We start from the raw sequence: 13,634 nt of genomic DNA, 5'->3' as shown, positions 1-13,634 counted from the left end.
ATAAGCCAGTTGTAATGGAAAAACTTCTTCCTCAGTACTCTATATGTTAAAAATAATCTGATTATCCAAATCCGCCCCCCCCCCATTCTGCTCAATTCTATTTGTTCTGGCTCTCTGGACTTCTCTTCTGTCTCTTCTCATACCTGGTTCTACCCTCCTTTTACTTTCCCCCTTCCCCTCTCTCACCCAGATCCCTTTCTCTCTATGCCTCCCATGATTATTTTGTTCCCCTTTCTAAATGGATTTAAAGCATCCACACTTTGGCCTTTCTTCTTGTTAGGATTCATGTGATTTCTGAGTTGTACCGTGAGTATTCTGAGCTTTGGGGCTGATATCCATTTATCAGCGAGTCCATACCTTGCATGTCATTTGGATCTGGGTTACCTCACGCAGGATGGTTTCTCGTTCCATCCATTTGTCCACAGAGTTAGTGAGAGCATTTTTAATAGCTAGGTAGTATTCCATTGTGTAAGTGTACCACATTTTCTGTAACTATTCTTTCGTTGGGGGACATCTGGGTTCTTTCCAGCTTCTGGCTATTATAAATAAGGCTGCTATGAACATAGGGGAGCACGTGTCTTTGTTATGTGTTGGAGCATCTTTTGGTATATGCCCAGGAATGGTATAGCTGGGTTTTCAGCAGGTATTGCTATTCCCAATTTTCTGAGGAACCACCAGATTGATTTCCAAAATGGTTGTGTCAGTTTACAATCCAACAAGCAATTGAAAACTGTTCCTTTTTCTCTACATCCTTGCCAGTATCTGCTGTCACCCAAATTTTTGATCTTAGCTATTCTGGTAGAATCTCAGGGTTCTTTTGATTTGCATTTCCCTGATGACTAAGGGAGTTGTCCCAGATGGCAGGGAAGCAAGAGGCTCCCAGACCCAATGGGGATGACATTAGCTGAAAAAACTAACAGCAGAGAGATAGAACCCGAGAGACCACCTCCAGTAGATAGACATGGCTCCCAGTGTAGGGATGGGGCCACCTACCCATCTCAATTTTTAATTCAGAATTATCCCTGTCTAAAGGAAATGCAGAGGCAAAATGGATCAGAAACCAAAGGAAAGGCCATTCAGAGACTGCCCCACCATTTTGATCCATTCCATCTGTAGACTCCAAACCGTGACACTATTGCTGATGCCAAGACGTGCTTATAGACAGGAGCCTGTATGGCTGTCCTCTGAGAGGCTTTTCCAGCGCCCTACTAAAACAGATGCAGATACTCAAAGCCAAACATTGGACTGAGCATGGGGACCCCAATGGAGGAGTTAGAGGAAGGGCTCAAGGAACTGAAGGGGTTTGCAACTCCATGGGAAGAGCCATAATATTAATTTACCAGAGCTCCCAGAGAGTAAACCACCAACCAGAGTATACATGAACTGGTCCATGGCTCCAGCTACATATGTAGCAGAGGACTGCCTCATCGGGCATCAGTGGGAAGGGAGGTGCTTGGTGTTGTGGAGGCTCAATGCCCCAGAGAAGGGGGATGCTAGAGAGGTAAAAAGGGAGTAAGGGAGTGAGGGAGTGGGTGGGTGGGTGGGGGAGTACCCTCTAACAGGCAAAGGGGATGGGGATCTGTGGAGGGGAGATGGAGAAGGGGGATAACATTTGAAATGTAAACAAATAAAATGATTAATAAATTAAAAAATAACCTGATTATAAAATGAGCAAACTTATGGAAAGATATTTTAGGGAAATAATGAGAGGAAGAAAAACCCATGTAAAGAAAACCCAAGAAAACCACAACTTGGAATGTTGAGAAGTACTTTGTTCCCTAAATGTTCCCTTTCTGTATGTGTAAAAAGCGACATCGTGTACATACAATTTCATAAGCTGCTTTGAGAACATTTTACCCCAGTGCCTGCTGGTGTTTCTGCATTTTCCTGGATTCTTTGAAAACCTATGTCCCCTTTCCGAGATGAACACTGACACACAGGGATCAGTTTGTCAGTGACAGAACAATACACATTCTTCGAGAAACATAAGATGCTTCATCAAAACAATAATTTTATCCACAGACTGGCCAAAGTTCAGATGTTAGAAATGAACTACTGTAAAAGACTAATGGATTAAAAAAGCTATGTTAAAAATTGTCCTAGATGGGAACTTCTAAAGGGTTCCTTAGATGATGGTGAAGATGGAGTCTCCAAAAGATGTCTGCTCTCTGTCATAAGTGACTATGACGTCAGAGCTAGCTGTGTTGTAAGCTTCTACATTCTTTCCTTTATAGAGAGCAGCACTGTCGAACCCAGGCAGGTCAGCGCACTGGGAATCCCTAGGGAAATTGGCTCTGGGGAGTGAGGGGGAGGTGTAAGGATTCTGGCAATGAAGGCAAACTGCAGATATCACCGTGTGCGTGCGTGCGTGCGTGCATGCGTGTGTGTGTGTGTGTGTGTGTGTGTGTGTGTGTGTGTGTTGCGCATGAGCTCTGGGCAAGAAATAAAGCAACTCCCTGTCCCTGGCTGTAACCAACCAGTCCAGCACTGCCAAGGTCCTTCGTGCCACTTTGTACTGCATTTGAACTTCTGAAAAAAAAATTAAAAGAAAAAAAAGTAGAAGAAGAAGAAGAAGAAGGAAGGAGAGGGAGAGGGAGAGGGAGAGGGAGAGGGAGAGGGAGAGGGAGAGGGAGAGGGAGAAGAAGAAGAAGAAGAAGACGAAGAAGAAGAAGAAGAAGAAGAAGAAGAAGAAGAAGAAGAAGAAGAAGAAGAAGAAGAAGAAGAAGAAGAAGAAGAAGAAGAAGAAGAGGACCACACTGACAGAACGATTACATAGCAGGCGGATAATGTGCTATGAGGCCAGATCCTTAAATACTGTGGTTGGAATCTTAAATTTCTTTTGTAAGTCTGAATGATTTTTATTACCACTAATAACCCTTGTGGCTCTGAAAGCTAAAATAATTTGGGTAATCAAAATTTACGTGTTAGAAGGGGGAGGATGATTATCTGCAGAGGAGAGGAAGGAAATTCCTCTTTTCCCAATCCTTTCTGCTAATTCTCTGTGGGCAAATGGCTGCTGCACAGAACATGGGGCTGGCCACCATGTGGAGGAGGTGTGGAATCCATCCTTTGGAAGATGGCTTTGTTGGTGGCAATGACTAAGTTATCAGAAGCTGTGCTCAGTGAGGGACCACATGGAGATGTTGTGGAGAAGGGGAAGATGGGGCTTGCTAAGATACTTGCCCTCTTCTTTGAGACTTCATTTCTCTGGCTGCGGAGGTTTGGTTTCCTCATGACATCATCCTGCCTAAGTTTCTGTTCATGATGGAGATCATATTTGCTTCCCTGGACTGTGTCTTGACATTCTTGGGCATCTCTCTTCCCCATGCTCACACAGATGGCCGGCTTAAGGATTTTAAATGAATCGCAGAGAATAGTAATAAAAGTTTGTTGGGTTCAATGTGGAATCACTCAAAGACAAGGCGTTTTGTCTTTGTGTCAAAAATGAACAAATTCCGTTTTTGGATTTCTGTCAAGATAGTTAAAACAATACTATTCATAGCAAAGCCAGTAGAGTGTGCAAATTTTCTCCATAATTTGGGGTGAAAGGAAAGACATGATTTTAGAAAATAATCAGATTAAATACAACCTGGAACTTCTAGGTCTAAGGGAGATGAGAAATCTACTCTTTCAAGTGCAAGCTGTCTTTTAAAAGAGATCTCTGTCCTAGTGTTCTTCGACAATTTAGAAAACTAATTACTAAAGTAGTGGTTCTCAGTCTGTGGGTCATGACCCCTTTAAGGTCAAATGACTCTTTCACAGGGTCACCTAAGACCACCCAAAACCATAGCTTTTATTTTACAATTCATAACAGTAGCAAAATTGCGGTTAGAAAGTAGCAACGTTTTGGTGTGTGTGTGGGGTCGTCATAACAGGAAAAACTGCATTAAAGGGTCTCAACATTAGGAAGGTTGAGAACCAGTGCCCTGGATGATTCTGAGCATTTAGAATTCTAATGTATTTATTATAAAACATTTAAGAAGAAAGACATAAGTAATAAACAACCATCTTAACCATATTTTAATTTTATCCTTAATGAAATAAACGTTTATTATGGTTACTTATCAAGTGACTAGTGAACAAAACTTGATTGAATATACTTTGTTGCTTTCAAAAATCATGTTTGAAAAGTCTATCTGTGGAGATAAGTACATTCAGATACATGAAGTGCATACCTGATGCTGCTCATGAAGTCCAGCTACTGTTACATATCTAATAACTTACTTTGTTTAAATTCATTTTGACTTATTTCTGTTCCTGACATCTGTAAGCTAGCATAGATTTGTTGCCTTGTTACATTAACTTAAAGTTAAGGTGCTTCCTTAGCCTCGTTTATAGCATGTCAGTATATTAAAAAATCCAAAAAAATACAATGAAACTCATTGTGTAGATGATTTTAAAACAGATTTGAAAATTATATTTCTGTTTCTAAAAATATAGATGTGAATCTTTAAAAATGGATGACAAGCCTACCTAAATTTGGCAGAAAGTTGATAGGTCTCTTTTGTTCCCAGAAATCTATTTTCCAAATCATTTCTATATAGCTCAAAAATTCTTTGAGTATATATTTATTTTTTCCTACTCAAAAATGTCTCCTTTACCCCTAGAGAACAAATTTGTGTTACAATTTTTGAAAACTCTTTTTGAAAGTGTCAAAATGTCAGTAACATCACTGACGTTCATAAGGAAGGTTAAAAAGAATCGAAATGCCTGTTTTTTATTTTTATTAAAACAATCAAAATGATCCTTGGGCTTTTTTCTTAGTCAAGTTTGAAGTTCTTTTATCACCAAGACCACGAACCCACAAGTAAGAATTCCAGTCTCTGGCAATGAAAACACAAATGGTGGTCATATTGCATTTTATTCTATAACACGGAGTGATTCTTCAAGATTGTATAAACCCACACTTTAGCATGGGGTATGCAGAACACAGCCAGCCAGTAGACGTTTCTGGGAGCCTGGATCACCCCTTTTTACACAATTGCCTCTTTTACTCTATGATGTATGAATCCTGTGGTCAATGGGAGCCAGTCTCACAATAGGAGCTTAATTGATTTTTAAATAAATAAAATTGTATCTGAATACAAATCTGACTCTAAGACATAACTATAAAACATGTATTTAGGCCTAAAACCTCACTGAAACATGTCCTTCAGGATGTACCCTGTGATGTTTGACCCTTACTGTCACCAGGCCATGAACACTCACAGTCCTTGGGAAAGTTTGATGAAGGTGGGATATGGACACTTGAGGTCCAGCCATTGCTCTGTAATCCTGGAAGTAAATGAAGTGGTTACCATTGCCACGCCGATTGGCTGAAACCTATTCATTCATTCCAGTTTTCTCCATTTTTGTGACTGCATTGATTGTGGAACTGTTGGTAAGAGTTTTCTTGGGGAGAAGTTACCTTTGAAATTTGTGATATTTCCTAGTGACATGTATCCTAGCCAGGTGTCCATTAGTGGTCTATAAATTTGGTTGGGTACTTGGGCCAGGCACAGATGCTCAGAGGCAAAGCTTGTGAAGTGATAAGGATAAGGAAGTCCTTCAGCTTTGGGGACGCTTTTATAGCTGATGGTTTATTTCAGGACTCACAATCTCATACCTTTACTGGAGAAAACAGTGAGCTCATTCTTTTGTTTTATATAAGGGATTCTGGTGGCGTTAAGTGAGAGTCATTCTGCTGGGTAGCTTGAGAAGTGTTTTTTAGATATTCCTTATTTTCTGTCAGTATTACACAGTCATACAGTCTGGAGTCAAAGTTTGATGGGATTTGCTAATTGCTATCTTAGTATCACTACTGCTGTCATATGCTTTGCTGTTCATCTTAAACAAAAAGAGGGTGCAGCTGGCCTGCCTGGCTCAAATGAATATATCGTAAAGAGGCACATGTGTATATCTTTATTTGGTTATCAGACAATTAATGGACCCTCAAGAGATTATAATTTGCTCAGGAATCTCCTTCTGGGAGAGGAAATGGCTGAAGCTCTGGAGGCAACCAGGGGAGGAACTTATCCCCTGTACTTTTTAATCGTACAATTCAAGTCAAATCTCTTTCTTATGGAAGTGTCAAGTTTTGATTTTATTATAACGATCAGCAAATGAACCAAGGCCCTTCCCACATACTTGTGGAGGACTGAGAACATAGATAAGACTCCGAATTTCGAGGCACCCTCACAGGCTAGGAGGACAGGACATCCTGTCATTATTCCACCATCAAGAGGACCGAGAACATCTTTGTTAGAGGCTGAGTGGGAACTGTGAGAATTCAGAGGATGGCAGAAGAAAGTCATGGGTATTATGGAAAATCATGTTCTTTTGTGACATGTTAAGAGGGAGTGTCCGAGCACTGTAAAAGGCTGTTCTCGTGCAGAAGTACTACAAAGGTAAGGAGAACTAATTATTCTAAGAGTTGGGGATGGGCCCGGAATGTCTAGATTTCAATCTCAGGTCTTATCAGAGAATTGCTTCATCCATAGCATGGGTTAGGCTAGGTTATACTGCACAGAGGAGGTGACATTTAATGATGTAAACCACCAAAAGTGATGGCTTCAGAGGCCAATGGTAACTCAAGCAATTTCACCAGATGTGGAGAGCAGGAATCACCACAGATTTTACTTGTGGTTTGAAAATGCTTGACCCATGGGAATTGTAAGTATTAGGAGATGTGACTTCTTTTGGAACAGGTATGGCCTTGTTGGAGGAAGCGTGTCACTGTATAGGTGGGTTTTGAGGTCTCCTAATGCTCAAGCTCTGTGAGGTGGGAAAAGGGAGTCTCTTTTTGTTGCCTTTGGATCAAGATGTAGAAATCTCAGCCCCTTCTCCAGCACCACGTCTGCCTGAACACTGCCATGCTTCCTTCCATGATGATAAAGGACTGAACCCCTGAAACTGTAAGCCAGCCCCAATTAAATGTTTGCTCTTATAAAAGTTTCCTTGCCCATGGTGCCTCTTCATAGCAATAAGACCCTAACACAGACACTGCTACTGTGAGGTCATTGTTTTAGCTTCCATGTGGCAGAGAGATGTGTAACAGCATTTGTCTTCTTGCGCTTGATGTATTTCACACAACATAATATCCCCTAGTTCTAGCCATATTGCTACAAATCACAGAATTTAAGTATTTTCATGGGTGATTAAAAATCTACATGTGTGTTTTTCTTACTCATGTAAACATTCTTGGATATCTAGGTAGATTCTATGTGTTGCCTTGTGACTCATATTTTGCAATGAATTTTCAAATACAAATTGTTCTTTGGTATAATGCCTCCATTTCTTTTGTATACACGAGCAATGCTAGGATTGTTCATATGGCAGTTCTATGTCTCCTTCCTTTCTTAGCTTACAGTCTCATTTGTTGCCTCTACCCCCATTATCTAACCAGCATTCAAAAGAATAATTTATTTGGTAATAGCTGTTTTAACTGGGGTGACATGATATCTCACTGTGGTTCTGCCTGGCAGTTTCTCAATGATTATTGGCATTGGACAATTATTTCTTATAGATCTTCTACATATCTTCTTAATAGAATCATCCTTAATATTTTTAAGGTTGAGTTGTTTGAGTTCACTACATATTCTAATCTCTTACCATACAGATGATTTGCAAATATTTCCCCCTATGTTTCTGGTTGTCTGTTCATCAATTGGCCCCTTTGCTGTTCATAAACATTTTAGTTTCCTGTAATCCCAGTAGTCAGTTTTTTCTGTGCCTGTACTTTGGGGATAATTTTCAAAAGTGAAATCTTTTCTCAGAACAATATCTGAAAAACATTTCCCCTAGGTTTTCTTCTAGTCATATTTATGTAAGTTCCTGTACATTTTAGAATGTACTTTTGCATTCTGTGTGTGAGAACAGTTTGCTTCTACTCTTCTCTACGTGAATATCTAGATTTCCCAACGCCATTACTAAAGCAAACTCTCAGCTCTCCTGCTGTGCATTCTTGCCGCCTTTGTTCAAAGTCAGCTTGTCATAGATGCATAGGTTAATTTCTGGATTCTCTATTCTATTCTACTCTGTAACTCTCTTTATGTTAGTACCATGGTACTCTACATAGGTATGGGGCTCTGTAGTGTATGTTGAAGTCAGTCACTGTAATGTTTCGACTTTTTCCCCCCTCTTAGGATTACTTTGTTTATTCAGTGTTCCATAAAATCTCTGTGAAGAATGTTTCTTGAATCTTAGTAGTAATTGCCTGCATATAGAGAGCACATTAGCTAGCATGGGGATTTTAATAATATCAGTTCTTGCGAACTGTGCATAAGCAGTGTTTTAAGTTTTGTGCCCTTTTCAGTATTTCCCATCACTGTTAACTTTCAGCGTGGTCATTTATGTTCATTTCTATGAACCAAATTTAACGTTTATTAAGAAACACCTTTAGGGTATAGAGAGAAGACTCAGTGCTTAAGAGGGCTTACTGCTCTTGCAGACATTCTGAGTTCGGATCCCAGCACCTGTATTTGGTGGATCATAAACATTTGTAACTCCAGTTCCAGAGGACATGGGTGATGACTCCTAAGAGTCACACAGTTTTGCACCTTCACAATGGTCCGACAGAGGACTTTAGTGGCTGGTCTCTAAGCTTATTTGTTTAACAAGTTTCTAAGGACCCCCACCTTTAAAAGATGAGCTCATAGAATGGTTTCTGAGGTAAACTAATGGGATTTCAGATTGATAAGATGAAAATAGGTCAAATAGTCAAAGGAATCCTGATTATATAGTTTATGAAGAAGTAAAGGATATATTTTGACCATCGACTAGGGTTCTAATTTTGTCTGTGGATGTCAGACTTGGAATGGGGTAATGTTAAACACAAAGGTCATGTATGATGAGTCCTTAAGCAAGATTTATTGATATTTTAACATATTATTAGAAATATCTCTATAAAAAAGGAATAGTGTTTCTAAATAGTATCTTCATGGCAAATTTTGTTAGTTCTGAGATTTTTTCTAAACTCTAAACTGGTGAAATATTACAACCAGACCCAGAATACAAATTATTCCCCTTGCCCATGTCTCCCTAATTTTCTTTATCTTTCCGTCCTGTCTTCAATCACCTTAATCTCAAGGTTGACATTGACTAAAGATCCATTTTGTGAAGTATCTTAAATGGACAGGAACTCAAAGGGATGGGAACTCTACTTATCCAGGGATCAAAATATCTTGGCTTGCCTGATGTAATGGGGATGTGAGGAGGTGTGAGATTTGGGACTGGGTCTTCATCATATGGAAATATAATGTAAGCCTCTGGAAAAGAGGTTTTTATTACATGGGATATCAAAACACATTAACAATGAACACACAGTAAGTTGTTATTACTAATCCTAAAATGAACACCATGTACAAGAGGCTTTGCTCTTTTCCTAAGGCGTCTGAAACATGTCGTCTCAACAAACCATTAACACTTGAGGCAGAACCTCACATCACTTTAATTTAGGTATGTGAGTCTTGGAAAACTAAGGACACACTGCCTACTTGTCAGGTATATAAACACAGCCTTGTGTTTCAGTAATGACATAGGTTCTCCCTTGGGCTGCTGTCAGAGTCTCAAGGTACACCTGGATCTAGAGGGTAACTATCTTCATATTGACTTTGAGTTTAAGAGCAAAGTCTATCAGGCTTGAAAACAAAACAGAAACAGAACAAGAAATCTGTAAACCAATACTAATGTCTGTCCTGAGAATATGATAAAACACAGAAGGAAATTCCGGGAAGGAGTACAGTGGTGCAATAGACTCAAAGGAAAATAGTATAAGATTATTATATCGACAGGGTTAGCTGGAATTTCAGATTCTGAAAGACTTAGGGTACCAGTTATGAGACTCCTCTTAGGTTCATATAGTTATGTTGTGCAAACATAAGATGCATAATTTGCTACCGTCTCTTTTCTTCCCTGCCTTTTAAAGGAGGCATAAAATCTCTAACGTTTTATTGAGAGTAACAAAGAAAAGAGATTGGATTGTTCTGCACAGCACTGAGTCTATTGTTTGTGCTTTGGCTAGTTTATGTTTTCTCTAAAAGTCATTTAGAAGAAGCTTTAAAGTGATGTTTCTCTCAGCATTGAAGACAGGACTGATTATAATACTGGAAGTGGGGAGGGCTCAGGGAGTCAAGATTTCAGGACAATTCCTAAGAGATAGGAATGCGTTTGCAGAGAGGGTGACATCATGCTGTTACTCAAGGGATCTTATGTGAGTCTGATGTGATGTAGACATTGTTCTTGTTCTCAAGGTTGCTATGACCCAAAGGGAAATTTTGAAAGAAAAGAGTTGGCTGTCACTGGAAGACACACAGAGCTGCATTTTCCTGATGTGTTTCTTCTTCTTTGAGCTCTTCTGGAGTAAGGAACATTCAGTGTGAGTAATAATTATCTCCAAAGCTCCTACCTGTGAGAGCATATTAACATGAATATGCTTTGGAGGGGAGGAGGGCAGTAAGCATGGTTCTGAATCTGACTGCTAGGGCAACAGGGAAATACCAGGTAATTGTAAACAGGAAGTCAAAGCTGCTCCATGAATCAGGGAGGGTTAATATGATTTTTAATGCCCAGTATCTATACCCACTTTCCCTGTATAGAAACATTGGCACCAACCAAGGATAGGCCATTGTCAGTATTTCTTTTGAAATAACCCATTTTTCCCACCTCTGAGGATATCATTTAATTGCCTATTAATAGCCCCTTTCAGGAAGGCAAACTCTTACAGTCTGCTCAATTCTATGTATTTTTCAGGAAGGTTGTTTAGCTGGTATCATTTTCATAGACAAACTAGACCTGTAAATGCAACTGAAGAGTAACACAGTATACCATATTATTTTCTTCTCATCTTAATTTTTTTTACATGTTATTTAGTTAGTGGGTGTGTGTTTCTGTGTATGCATGTGCACACATGTGGAGGTCAAGAACAACCTCCAAGGTTTGGTTCTCTTCTTCTGCCGTGTAGGTCTGGTCCTGGGGATGGAACTTGGCCATTAGGCTTGGTGGCAAGCAAGACACTGACAATCCTTTTCTTTTATCATTTGAAGTGAGGTATGAATTAATTTTGAAAAATCAGGTTGGCTAGATGTTGTGGTTTGAATGAGACTAGCCCCTATAGGTTCATATACATGAATGCATTGTTCACTGGTAGTGGAATTGTTTAGGAAGGATTAGGAGTTGTGGCTTTGTTGGAAGATGTATATCACTGGGGGCAGGGGGTGGGGCTTTGAAGTTTCAAAAGCCTATGCCAGGCCCAATGTTGTTCTCTCTCTGGCAGCTACCAATGGGTCAGAATGTAAAGTTTTCAGCTACTGCTACTGTAACATTCCTGTGTGCTCCCTGCCTTGATGATTCTGGACTAACCCTCTGAACCTGCAAGCAAATCCCTAATTAAATGCTTTCTTTATAAGGATTGACTTGTTCATGGTATCTCTTTAGCAGTAGAACTGAAGCTAAGACCCCAGATGAAGGGTAAAGTTTTACAAAGTATATTTGGAAGAGTTAAGAGACTAGATGGCAGAAAAAAAGACTGGAAAAAGTACTTATTGTTGTTATTATATTATGATGATGATTTAACTGTCTTGTATTTCATATAAAATTCTCTATTTCAGAATTCTCTTTTCTATGTAATTATATTTTGTTTTTAACATATATATGTAAACATATTAGTGTAAATATATTTATCATCTAAACGCTTTCTGCATGGGGGCATGTAAATTTTGGTTTGAATTAAGATTTCTAGAACACTGATATTAGAATAAATTTGTATAATTTAGACTGGTATGAAGGGGTGGCTTGAAAATCTTAGAACGCCTGGCAAGATTTATTGTTCTCTATTCTATTTAACATTGGTTTCTGGAAAAAAAGTGACACAGGAATTTGTCAACAGAGAAATTATTCTTAGTCTTGGAAAGTCTTCTGTTAGGAATTTGACTTGTTTTATGCCTTAGCAGATCAGTTGCAATGAAGATCTTAGATCCACTTTTGCTTCATTTTATGAAATCCTCAAACCCAGAACATCTCTTATGCAGCTGGCTCTCTTCTTTGCATTTTCCTTTTATTATATTTTTTATTTATTTATTTATTTATTTATTTATTTATTTATTTATTTATTTATTTATTTATTTATTTTTACACTCCAGATTTTAATACCCTCTTGTCCACCCCTCCGAGAGAGTTCCACATCCCATATGTCCTCCCTGCCTCCCCCACAATCTTCCCCTCCCCTTCTCCACAAGGATGTCCCCACCCCCACCAGACCTCTAAATTTCCTGGGGCCTCCAGTCTCTTGAGGGTTAGGTGTATCTTCTCTGACTGAACCCAGACCTGGGAGTCTAGTCTGATCCCTTTAGTTCTTCACTGTCTTAGAATATTCACTCCTGGTAAATGTCTGTGAAGTAGGTGTAGTGGGGTAGATGCAAAGACCTAGGTAAGATGGAAAGGCAAGTAAAAACAAACAAATCCACCACCACCACCACCAAGAAAACCCATGAGCTTTCAACATTAAAGGCTGTCTTAGATAGGGTTTGTATTGCTGTGATGAAACACCATGACCAAAAGGCAACTTGGGGAGAAGGAACCGAAACAGGACAATGAGACTAGAGGTAGGAGCAGATGCAGAGGCCATGGAAGGGGGCTGCTTACTGGCTTGTTCTCATGGCTTGCTCAGACTGCTTTCTCCTAGAATCTAGGACTCCCAGCCTAGGGATGGCACTGCCCACCATGAGCTGGGACCGCTCCCATCAATCGCTAATTAAGAAAATGCCCTACAGCTGGATCTTGTGGATGCATTTTCTCAATGGAGGCTCCTTCCTTTCTTATGACTCTATAGCTGTGTCAAGTTGACATAAAACCAGTCAGTACAAAAGCAATCTAGGCTATGTCACAACCATCACCTGGCTTCATCATGTTGTTTTTCCATGGACCACTCAAAGCAGTAGGAAGTGATGCCAGCCTGCAGGCTGATTACCATTAGTGGGCCATTGTTGTTTCAATATTGTAAAATGTATGATTATTACTCTCTGTTTACTGAACTTTAATTTCCATTCTATATAATGATGCCAGAGCAATAGTAATCACCATGAACATCACAGGAATATTTTTTAATAATTAAAGCGATAACATGCTAAGAAATAGTATAGATAGAAAATGCATAAAGATGTGTTTAATGAATAATTTAATGTACCCGTTTTCATTGTCCTTGCAAAACAAATTAATAAGATGTAGTGAACTTCAATTTATCATTTTAAGTGTTTTATCTTGAAAGACACCATAGCATTATCTTCAAGAAAAAAAAATATAAAAGATTAGGTACCAGTCTACGCACCTGGGGATAGGATACTCTCTCTGTTTTTAAAGTCACAAAATTTATATTCAAATATAGAACTCAAAAGATAGGTTAAATTAAAATTAAACAACATTGGGAGGTTACTATTTTGTGGACAGAATCCATTTTCTGAGACTATTCTAGTTAGTATAATCCCCATTGTTAAGTAAGAATTTTTTTCCTATCATGAATTAGTGTCATTTTATTTATCATATTCATGTTGCCAACTTGATAGAATTGTGAATCATCTAGGACATGGGCTTCTGGGCATACCTGTGGGGAATTATCTTAATTGTATTCCTTGAGGGTAGAAGACCTGCCCCCTGTGGGTGAC

General features: G+C 39.2%; 1 long non-coding RNA gene across 1 annotated transcript; it reads left to right on the top strand.

Moving 5' to 3' along the window:
• The first annotated feature begins 2,645 nt into the window (after positions 1-2,645).
• LOC134483027 (uncharacterized) lies at positions 2,646-12,004 on the top strand. Its single transcript, XR_010059831.1, has 3 exons — positions 2,646-2,841; positions 10,230-10,354; positions 10,940-12,004. It is a non-coding gene; the product is annotated as an uncharacterized LOC134483027 (long non-coding RNA).
• The last annotated feature ends 1,630 nt before the right edge of the window (positions 12,005-13,634 follow it).

Source organism: Rattus norvegicus, chromosome 18 (genome assembly GCF_036323735.1).
Source record: "Rattus norvegicus strain BN/NHsdMcwi chromosome 18, GRCr8, whole genome shotgun sequence".
NCBI lineage: Eukaryota > Metazoa > Chordata > Mammalia > Rodentia > Muridae > Rattus > Rattus norvegicus.
The sequence above is the reverse complement of the archived record's forward strand: the minus strand, read 5'-3'. Positions and strand labels throughout refer to the sequence as shown.